The 11,092-nt window shown below is 42.3% G+C and overlaps 1 protein-coding gene across 1 annotated transcript in view; it reads left to right on the forward strand.

The window, feature by feature from the left end:
* The window catches only part of KCNH5 (potassium voltage-gated channel subfamily H member 5), a 700,940-nt gene that overhangs the window by 84,075 nt on the left and 605,773 nt on the right, over nucleotides 1-11,092 (forward strand). The window lies entirely within an intron of this gene.

Consider the following 11,092-nt stretch of genomic DNA (forward strand, 5'->3'; position numbering starts at 1 on the left):
ATGATGTTGAAAGAGACAACGAAACCCCCACATGCAGTGACCGTGTTCACGGATCTAGACCAGGCAAACGGCCTTCTAGCAGATCTTACAGAACTGTATGCAGAACTATTGCTAGTGAATTTTTGAGACAGGGCAGCAAGGGAACCAAGAGATCAACAAATGTTGCCCAAATTTTAAAAAGACATCGGAAGATGAGTTATTGAAATTAGAAAAATAATCCTGATGGGTGTGTGAGTACTTAGCGAGGCAATACTCACTGGCGGTCAACATGAGCTCACCAAAAATCATGCTGAACTCAAAAAATTTTAAAACATTTTTATATTTTATTTTTTAAGAGATGGGATCTCACTGTTCTCCAGGTCGAACTCCAACTTTCAATCCTCTCACTTCAGCCTCCCAAATAGCTGGGATTACAGTTTCATGCCACTGTGCCCTCCAATATTTCTGAGAAATTTATGCAGCTATTAGATGAGAAGGATTTAGTGCATCTTTATTTCAGAAAAATGTGTAAAATGTCCAATAATACCTTTTTTTTTTTTTGGCAAAATGGAGAGAGCCAAGATATGTGGTGGATACTTGATATTAGGAGCTCTGTTTGTAGCCCAATCTCTTCTTTCCACACATTCCCTTTTTCCTTTGGATCTCTTTGGGAAGGTGGAGCCATTAAAGTATTTTAAAAAGATTTGAATGAATGGGAGACTACTTTGATAGGTGTTCAGAGAATATGTCATCTATTTGCTGTGTTCTCTTTTTTTTTATGAGGCCATCTGTAGGGCCTTGGTGAGATCTTTGGATAGGACAAAAGAAAAGATTATAAAAACTTCTTTTTCCCCTCTCACTTTTATTTTAAAATATGTAAAATTTTAGCAAAGAAATATATTCCATGGTTAAAAATTCAAGTTCTATACTAACATTCTCTTTCTCTATTGCACTGCGACTCCAAGATCAGCTATCCAGGGGCAAATATCTTCAGTTCTTTTTAGCTGTTTCTCTTGTCATTTACTTCTCCATTTCCAAAGAACATGCCTATACTCTTATTTATAGGTGTATACATTTTAGACATTAAATACTTCATAAGATGAAAGTTGAGGGGGCAGGATAAGCCAGGGCATGGTGGCTTAATAGGTCACCAATCCATTTCCCCTTTCCCATCCTTCAAATGCAGGTAAACTTATTCCGGTTTGGATTTGTCGCTCTCCAGGCCTGCTGTTACACCTGTTATTTCTGGACTTCTTTTCAACTCTCTCCAGCCTTAGATTCCGGATTCTTAGATGAAATGTTTTCTTCTTCCCTTATTTAATTCCTTGTTTACACTACTTGGGAACTTACTGAGAAAAGGTATGTGGAGAATACAATTTTTGAGATCTTTCGTTTCAAATATTTCTTTTCTTTTTGGTACCAGTGATGGAACCCAGGGGCACTCAACCACTGAGCCACATCCCCGGCCCTTTTTTTGCATTTTATTTAGAGACAGGGTCTCACTGAGTTGTTTAGGGCCTCACTAAACTTCTGAGGCTGGCCTCAATCTTGTGATCCTCCTGCCTCAGCCTCCTGAGCTGCTGGGATTACAGGCATGCATCTGCTCCTGGCGAATATTTCTTTATTGTACTCTCACACTCAATTGAAAGTTTGGTTGGGTATGGAATTCTAAGGTAAAAACTGTTTTCATTAGAATCTTTGAAGGTATGGACCCATATTACTATGAAGGGAACAACAGTGGGAATATACTGTGTTCACTAAATGTGTTTATTCTATCTTCTTGGGTGGGCACGACAACCTCATTCCTCGGCCTTGTTTGCAGTTAGATCAAGACCATAAGACTGAGTTATGGCCAATGGAACTGGGTAGAAGCTGTGTGCCAGTTCCAGGCTTACCCAATTCTATAGGATTTCTCTTCCCCTTTCATGGTGGTAGAGGCCACATCTTGAAGATGGTGAGGCTACATCTTGAAGATGGTGATGCCACCAGCTGAGTCCTCAGTCCCTAAATGATTGCCAAGTCCTGCTCACTGCTTCTGCTGACCGTGAGCCATTTTATTGTGTTACATTGTTGATATTTTAGGGTTATTTTTAGCTGGTCCTGATGGATGAATAAGTCCTTTGCCATTCTTTCTAGTTCCTGTGCCTGTGACTTGCTTTCCATGTGAGGAACACAGCCTGTGTATGACATTTGGACATTGTCCTGAAGGATGAGAAGGAATCTTCTGGACAGAGAGGGCAGCATAAGCCAGGGCACAATGGTGTGAGAGAGCAGAGTGTGCTCGAAGGACAGAGAGGTCCACGCAACCAGTCATTCATTCACTCACTTACTGAGTCTATTAGATATTAGATAGAATCACTAGGGAATAGAGGGGAAATTTCCCCATATTGATTAATGGAAGACATAGAAATGTAAACATTTTAAAAAAATAATATTCAAATACTATAAGAGCAATATAACATAGCAGCTAAAAGCATAAACTCTGAACACATAATCTTTAAGTTCAAATTCTGGCTCTACCACTTTTAGCGTTATGACCTTGGCAAGTTAATTCAGTTGCTTTGTATGTAAAACGTACAGGATTAAAAGAGAGGATGCAATATAAAGAACTGCGTGTTGAACACAGAACACAGCTTTAAAATATTAGCTGTTATTGAGTTCATGTGGACATAGGCTGATACTTAGTTGGGAAAGACTTATTATAAGTCATGTCAAGGTGGTGTTAGGGCTGTACTCTGTAGACATTAGAGATTGTTTTACAGAGAAATAATAATTTTCAAAGAGGACAGCATTTTCTTAAACTCTTGTAAGCCTATTAATATGGTTAGAGTCAACAATATGCCAGAGCATATTTGTTAGGTCTTACTTTTATTGACTCTGCTTTCAAAGTTCAGAGTGCAAAGTTGAATCCCCAAGGCCAATGTAAGTCAAATTTGTTCCTTTCTCAACTTGTCTTAGGCTACTTGTGGTTCAATTTCCTGCTTGGAGACATTTGAATATAGTCATGGGCTCACAGACTCTTGGGGCTTGGAGATGCTCTCCTCCAGCAAAAAAGCCAAAAAGCCAGGGTGCTTTCCAGATAAAGAAGATGTGGCTCAAAGTGGATGGTTGATTTTATACCATCAACAGTGCTTCTGGCAGTAATTGTTAGTGTTGGGGATGATAAGTAGTCATGTTCCTTTGCTTGCTTCGAGCTTGGAAATGAGAAAGTGAGATGAGAGAATCTGACAAGAGGAGACAAAAATATTGACTTTCTTGTTGAGTGAAGTCAAATTAGAGAGTATAGCTTGATATGTAATCAAATTGGCCTTTGCCCTGAGTTGACAAGCCCGGATACTTGACAGACACTGGGGGTTGTCCACCCTACAGCAATTCCCTGCCTTTCTCCCTGGTCCCCAACTCTCCAGGCTGAAATGCGGGTGGTCTTTCTCATTCTCAGCCTCCCTCACGGCAGGTCGCCATCATGTGACCTGACGCTGGCCAAGGTGATCAATGGGGAAATCTGCATTCAAAAATAAAAGTTATTAAAGAAAAAATCTGCAGGAAACTTCTGTTAAAACTTTTGTCTCTTAAAAGAGAGATGCTTGTGACAAGATGCCGCCTTCCCTTTATTCTCTTTCTTTTCTGTTTTTGGGCATTGTGGCTTCAGGACACTAAGTCTGAGCTGGGAGGCTTGTCAACACTTGAGGGTGGCAGAGCAGAAAACAGGGAAGTACCTGGGTCTTTGACAATGTTGCTGAGCAGCACCACCACACTGGATCTTCCCAACTCTGGGATTCTTGTTATTTAAACTTAAAAACTGCATGCCACCTTCAGTACTTGAATCCATCCCAGCTGAGACTGAACGGAATCCAGGATGCTGAACCACCTGGACCATTTTCATTCTCCAACCTCATCATCAGATTAGAAACTCAGGTGGGAGTGTTGAGCAGAGAGACAGAGGCCAAATATTCTCTATTTTTTCATTTGCCTATTATGGAAAAATGAGAATGAAGATAAGTCTCCTGTTCCCCTCACCAAGCCTGATCATAACATTGGAAGGAAAAAATTAGTGTCTAAAAGAGCATTGTAATTTTTAAAAATTGGGACTTAGCTCTCTATTTTTATATGATAAATGGAGTTGAATCAAGCTCGTGTGTGTGTGTGTGTGTGTGTGTGTGTGTGTGTGTGTGTGTGTATTCTGACAGTCTTCCTAAAGCTTCACACTTTGGCTTAGTCTCCAGCAGGCCTCATCGATCTTCAAGGCAATTCAGAAAACAGAGCATTAACAAGAGTGTTAGGCATGCCTGAAGTAGGCATTTTGTTTCCAGAGCCCTGGACAAGAACAATGCAAAAGGGATGAATCTAGCGATGACATCTTTGAGGCACAGTAATTTCATTATGAAGTTTCCTTCTTTACTTTTGCCCCTGAGGGTAGAGGATTATTACAATTATGTCATTGCCCATCAGGCTGTCAGAAAAGCCCAAACTCTTTTTTTTTTTTTTTTTCCTTTATCCCAACTGAGATGCAGAATAGCAACGTGATGGAAGCAAATAGCTGGCTGTCAATCAAATCTAATTTCCATACTCTCTGCATTTCCTTGATGAGATAGTTCAAGTTGCAAAGATGGAAAAATGCTTGGTTTTTATCTCCCTAAGTAATAGACATTAGTAATAAAACCCAGCCAAACCGAGCAAGGTGCCAAGGAGTGCTGAGAGGCAGATGCCTGTCCAAACAAAGGAATCTGTTCAAATTGGTGTGGGTGGAAGTGACCAGGTTTAATGTCCTGTGTGGGAAAGGAGGTGAGGGAGAGTGGGTGCTGACCCAGCTGCGTGGGCCGGTGCTTCCAGGACCCCTGTTGCCTGGGTGGGTCCATGCTGTGCGAATGGGCCTGCACTGCACCCTCAAAGTTCTAGCTATTCCATGGGGACACCCATACCGGCCCACTAAGTTCTCATTTAGATCTGGGGAGACAAGTCTTGTCAGACGAATGGTTCAATTTTCTGAAAATAGATGTCAAAACTTTCATGGAGACTGACAAAGTTTTAAGTCAGGACAAAAATATTTGGTGTTGTCCACAATCATTGAGCTGTTTGTTTATTTACTAGGTGTTGATTGCTCACTGGGCAGGCATTGGAGACGAAAGGGTGAAGAGGACAGTCACACACAGCTACATGGAGCCAATGGTCTAGTAGGTAAAGAGACAAGTGAGCTGTTGGTGATGAGGTGATGTGAAGGAGACACCACAGGGGAAGCTCAGGGGGAGCATAAGTGACACAGGCACCCAGCCCAGACCTGGAGGATCAAGGGGACTTCCCAAGGGAGGCAGCAGCTCAACCAGGTCCCAGAGGAAAAGTGCAGGTGATGCAGAGGAAGGAGTTGTGGCAAGGAAAGGGAAGATGTCAAGGTCAGAGGAGAGGGGCCGAGGAGCCTGCTTTGTCAGGGAGTGTGTCTTTTATCCTGAGTTCCCAGGAACAACGAAGAGTTTCAGCCAGAATGTACAGACCAGGGTGAGATTTACATTTACAAAAGAACTTTCTAGCTCTAGTGGACTGAGAGGAAGGAGTCAAAGGCATCAGTAGAAGCGTCTTTGATGTTTCTGAATTAGGGAGACTGAGTCGTGCGGTATTTGGGAGAAAGAACTGACAAGCTCTGTGTGTGTTGGGGGGGTGGGGTGCAGGATATGTTGCAGGGACCTGTCTAGAATGAATCTCCAGTGGCTTCATTTACAGAGATGGGAAATGCAAGATGAAGAGGTCGGGAACGGGTCTGAGGAGAAAGACAGCAGGCTTTGTTTGGAACCTAAGGACATCAGGTAGCGTGTTTCTGTGACATCTGAGTAAGGAGCAGAAGTGGATGGTGAGGAAATCGATGAATGGCATTGGATGTTGAAGTGCTTCCTACTTCCTGCTGGGACTTGGGCTGTGTGTTCAGGGCCTTGTTGGTTTTCTATCCCGGGCCTCTTAACTCAGTCGTGGGGTTGAGGCCTTTACATTGCTCAGCTCTTAAGTCTTGACCCACCTCTCTAATCTTTGGCCAGCATTACAAAGGAGGGTGACTAATTTCAACAGATAATGATGCCAGGACCCAAGAGCCACAGCAGCAGGCAGAACTGAGCCTCAGATCAGTCTTAAAAATGCTGCTGTTCAATACGCTCACCCCTTTCATGGCTTCAGGATCTCTTTTGGTATTTTCCTTCTCCACAGCCTTTGCCTGTCCAGCCTGGGTGGTAATTTTTTTTCCCCCAATTCTATCCTTTATGATGAAATCTCTCTTGATTGTATTAGTTTCCCTTCTCTGGACCTGATTATTATTCTGGCCTCATTGCTCACTAAATGTCAAGGCCATCTCTACTTGGGAGGAATCTCTCTCTGATTCAATTTAATGCAGCCTCCTCAGCAACCTTAAGGTAAGGAGCAGTGATTCAGTCAGGCAAACAGGCACATTTCCAAAGATGGAGACTCTCAAGTAAGTCGTCGGGCTCAGCAGATCAGAAATCATCGTTCTGGATAAATAAGCATTTTGATACATTCTGAAAAACATTCTCTGTTATGGACTCCTTGCTGCTTTAAGCTTTGAAACTTTACGTGCACTGAGGCCTGGGCTCAGCTGGCGTGGGTTCAGATACTTCTGTAAGGCTGACCTAATAATCTCCTCATGAGTTTCTCGTTGGAACAAAGTTTCTGAAGCCGCCAGACACAGCCCAAATCAGTCAGTCCCAGCTGAGTTCAAATCCTAGTTCCATCTCTGACTAGCTGGGGGGCTGTGGAGAATTTGCTTAACTTCTTTGGGCCTCAGTTTCCTCATCATGAAGGGTAGATATTAATACTTAATAGGGTTATTGTTATTGGAAAAATAAATAAATATGCCACATGAAAAGGGTCTGGAAGGAGTTGAAATTAGCACTCTGCTGGGGAGCACAGCACTGTCCACCATGGCAGCCACGAGGCGTAGCTCTTGAGCACCTGACCTGTGGCTAGTGTCAATGAGGCTGCTGCCAGTTACATGTGCTATTAATGCACATTAGACTCCAAAGGCTTAGTGCATAAAACAAAGAACAGGAAGGGTATAAAACAGTTCGCCAGTTGCTGTTTATATTGATTACACGTTAAAATGTGAACATTTTGGAGAACGTTGGGTTAAATAAAATCTATTTTATTTTGATCACACTGGGATTAAGTATTAAAATTAATTTCATCTGTTTCATGTTTCCTTTTTAATGTGGCTACTGGAAAATGTAATACTTCCTTGAGTTCTGCCTCTATCTGATGCCTCTGCTGTCCATGTAGGATTATCCTGAAGCGGGGGCTAACGTCCGCAGCTCAGGTCAAGCACTCTCCCTAGTCCGCGTCTGCTCCAGTCTCTCGCCCTGCTGAGGTCTTGGGTTCTCCCACAGTCCTGACCTGCACCCCAACGCTGCTGCCCTCCTCTTTCCTGACTCTTCCTGAGCTCACCATTACAAACTGGAAACTCGCCAGACCCTCTGTTGTGTCTTTAGTGATTCATTCAATAAATGGTTCTCGATAATTAACTGTCAGTCAGGCAGTGTTCTACGCATTGGGGAAACAGCAGTGGACAAGACAGACAAAGATCCCGATCTACAGTAGTTTCCTCTGCTTGGAATGAATATCTTCTCACCTTCTCTGGGAGTCACCTCTCAAGGAAGTTTCTCCTGACAACATACCTTCCCACCCCCCTTCTTAAGCTCCCATTGATCCTATTTTCATTTTTGTCATAGCATTTATCACATTTTACATTGTGTTGATATTTTAAAATCAAATTATTTTGAAGTAATTGTTGATTTACCTTCAGTTGTAAGAGATAATGCAGGGATTCCAGGTACCCTGTATCAGTTTTCCTTAATGGTAACATCTTGTAACACTATAGCACAATATCACAACAAGGTTCTTGACATTGATACAATTTCTGATCTTGTTCAGATGTTCTGTTTTACTTGTATTTGTGTGTGTGCATTTGTCTTTATTTTTTATTTATTTATTTTTTTGGTACTGGGGATTGAACTCAGGGGCACGCGACCATTGAGCCACATCCTCAACCCTATTTTGTATTTTATTTAGAGACAGGGTCTCACTGAGTTGCTGTGTGCCTCACTATCGCTGAAGCTGGCTTTGAACTCTCGATCCTCCTGTCTCAGCCTCCCGAGCCGCTGCGATTACAGACGTGCACTTTTATTTTATGTTTTTCTCATGTATCTACCACTGTAGTCTGGAGAACATTGCCGTCATCATGAAAATCCTCATGTTGCCCTTTCATAACCGTGCCCCTTCCCTCCCTCTCCATCCCTCCGTAATCCTGGGCAAACACTAGTTTGTTCTTCATTTCTTTGTCATTTCACGAATTTATATGAATGGAGTCATACAGTATGTAACCTTTCAGAATTAGCTTTTTAAACTCAGCATAACTCTTGGGATAATCATCTAATTTTTTTTTCTATCTTTTTTAGGTGGTGCTGGGGATGGAACTCAGGACCTTGTGCATGCTAGGGGCTCTACACCCCCAGTCCATGGTCATCTAAATTGCTGTGTATTCTTTCCCTTTTATTGCCTAGTAGTGTTCATGACATAGGTAGGCCCACAGTTTGTTTAACCGTTCACCTGCTGAAAGGACACCTGCTGAAAGGAGTACCCAGGTTTGGGTTCTTATGAATAAAGCCGCTTTGAACAAGGAGAGGTTTTATTTTAATGTGAACATAAGTCTCCATTTCGGGATAAATGACCAAGAATGCTATTTCTTAGTCATAAGCATGCTGGTTTATTTATCATCATTACTGGGTATTGGCTCTTTGATGTCGGATTCTTAGCTCTATTCGTACTTATATCATATCTGGTTGTTATGTATCTGGCATATGGTAACACTCAATGAAATAATAATAGGAATATATGGAAGGATGGGAAGAAGGAAGGAGGAAGAGAAAAAGAAACAAAATCTGTCATGTTTGTTAGCTCTTCCCACCCCCAAGCTAACCAACATCATTGTCTTTTAATGTTTTCTAATGAACCCAGTGACCCCAGAGCAAGACAGTGTTTGGGACACAGTGGCTGCTTAATACGTATTTACTAAATGATGTAATGAATACTCTGGAGAGTAGACCAGCTCTCCTTTCCTCTCTCCTTCCTGCCTCCACCCCGCTCCACCAGCTCAGGAATGGGCACAAACAGACATATGTATGCATACTCTGGGGCCTTGATCCCAGGAGTCTTTTCTGGAACAAAGTCAATAGCTAACAAATGGAGTGCTGTTGCTTCAAAGCTTGCTAACCACAACTTGGGCCTTGTCAGTGTGACTACTTGGGGAATTACAAATGAGGGGCTTGGGGACCCAGCAGCTTTGCAGATGCATTCCAATGAGAATACGGGATGCACTTGAAATGAAGAATGCTTCTTTGTGACTCATTAAACTCCTCTCTGTTCTTCTCTATTAGGCATGTGTCTGCCATGCCCTGCAAATCTATGACACTCCAAAGTGGAAGAGTCAGGCGGAAATAAAAACATTTCACTTCAGCGCCTAAACCATGTGCCCCTTAATTTGAAATAAATCTGTGACAACCGACAGATACTTCTTTCAGACAGTCGTGGAGAAAGGCTTGACTTGTCCTAGTAAATCAGACACAGGCTTCATTATTTTTAGTCTCGTTAAAAAAATGTTACCATGGCAACATCACCATCATCTAGGGCAAATGTTATCTCTTTAAGTCAATAACACGAGGAGCTGAGCCACAAATACCTAGTGCTTTCAGAGGAAGAAATGGCTTTCCAATAAGATTAATTTCTTCTGAGTCTTCACCATTCATCTTCATTTGCAAACCCAGAAGTTTTCTTCCCCTGAAAATAACAGATATTAAAAGCAATATACAACTTTGCAAGATCCAAGGCTGACCTTTCTTGTACCTGTTTGAAAAAAATCATTTATTCTATTAGTTCCTTGAAACATGTAGCTTCGTTTGTGGCTTTTTAATTCGCCCACAGGAGGCATAATGGTAATTAATTGGACCCTTGGGCAAAGCATTGTGCTTTCTGAGAGGAAAGTGGGGAAAGCCACATTGGAGCAGGAGCAGCTTTCTGAAATCTTAAGGGATCATTTTAAGGGATGCAGCAAATAACTTAGTGCCTCTAGGCCTTGGTACCTGTGGAGCATGGGGGTGGGGCACTCAGTAAGTGCTGGTTAGCTTTGCCAGTTGGACTCCGTCTTTAGTCAGAACTGAAATTCTTTAGTAGTATTTGTGAAGATTAATTCATATATTGAATTTTGCAACTATGGTAAATTTGTGCCCCCTGCCCCTCCGGGTAAGATTTGGACCTTAAAAATTAAATCTAAACCTTCAAACTTCTCCTACCAAAAATCATGTTAATTTTAGTGTCAGATCAAAGCCTCACAGGTTGAGTGGGGTAATGAGTTAGAGCACCCTTGACCCTTTTTCAGACTTTGTGTCTATTCTCAGACTTATATTTCCCCCACTCTATCACTATCTCATACTTCAAAATCAGGATATGCTTAATAACTGCTGATATGACCCAAATTTTTATTGGCGGCTTTTGATTTCTTATGATGGTGATGCAGTTCCTGGGAAGGAAAGAGAAGTAACATTTATTGCCTGTGTGTCACCCAGAAAGCACTGGGATGTGCACATGACCCCTATGAAGGAGGTGTGTGAATGTGTGGGAAGCTGAGGCTCAGGAGGGTTACAAGACTTGTCTGAGATAGCAAGTTGGTAATTGTCAGAGTCAAGATTTGGACACAAATTGGATGACTTTATTGTAGTCAAATGACCTCTCAGATTTTCCATCTGATTTGCCCTCGGCTTGTTCTGTTTATAAAATAGTTTGGAGATCCTTACATTTGGAGCTGAGAAGTACCTTATGAGTCATGGGGTCCAACCCACCATGTTACAGATGAGGAAAGTGAGGCCGAGAGAAGCCACTCATCAAAGGTAAAGGAAGTTGTGCCACTGAGGATCAGCAGGGCTGAGCCAGGAATGGGAGATTTTCAGTCTCTTTCAAGGCCTCCATCTCAGCACAGTGAGGTCCCTGGGGACCAGGCTTGGGTGCTCAGCCACTCCTGGGCACTGACACTGCTCATTCCTGCTCTGTTGTCCTGTTCCCCCAGACCTCAAGA

This window comes from Sciurus vulgaris, assembly GCF_902686455.1.
Source record: "Sciurus vulgaris genome assembly, chromosome: 2".
NCBI lineage: Eukaryota > Metazoa > Chordata > Mammalia > Rodentia > Sciuridae > Sciurus > Sciurus vulgaris.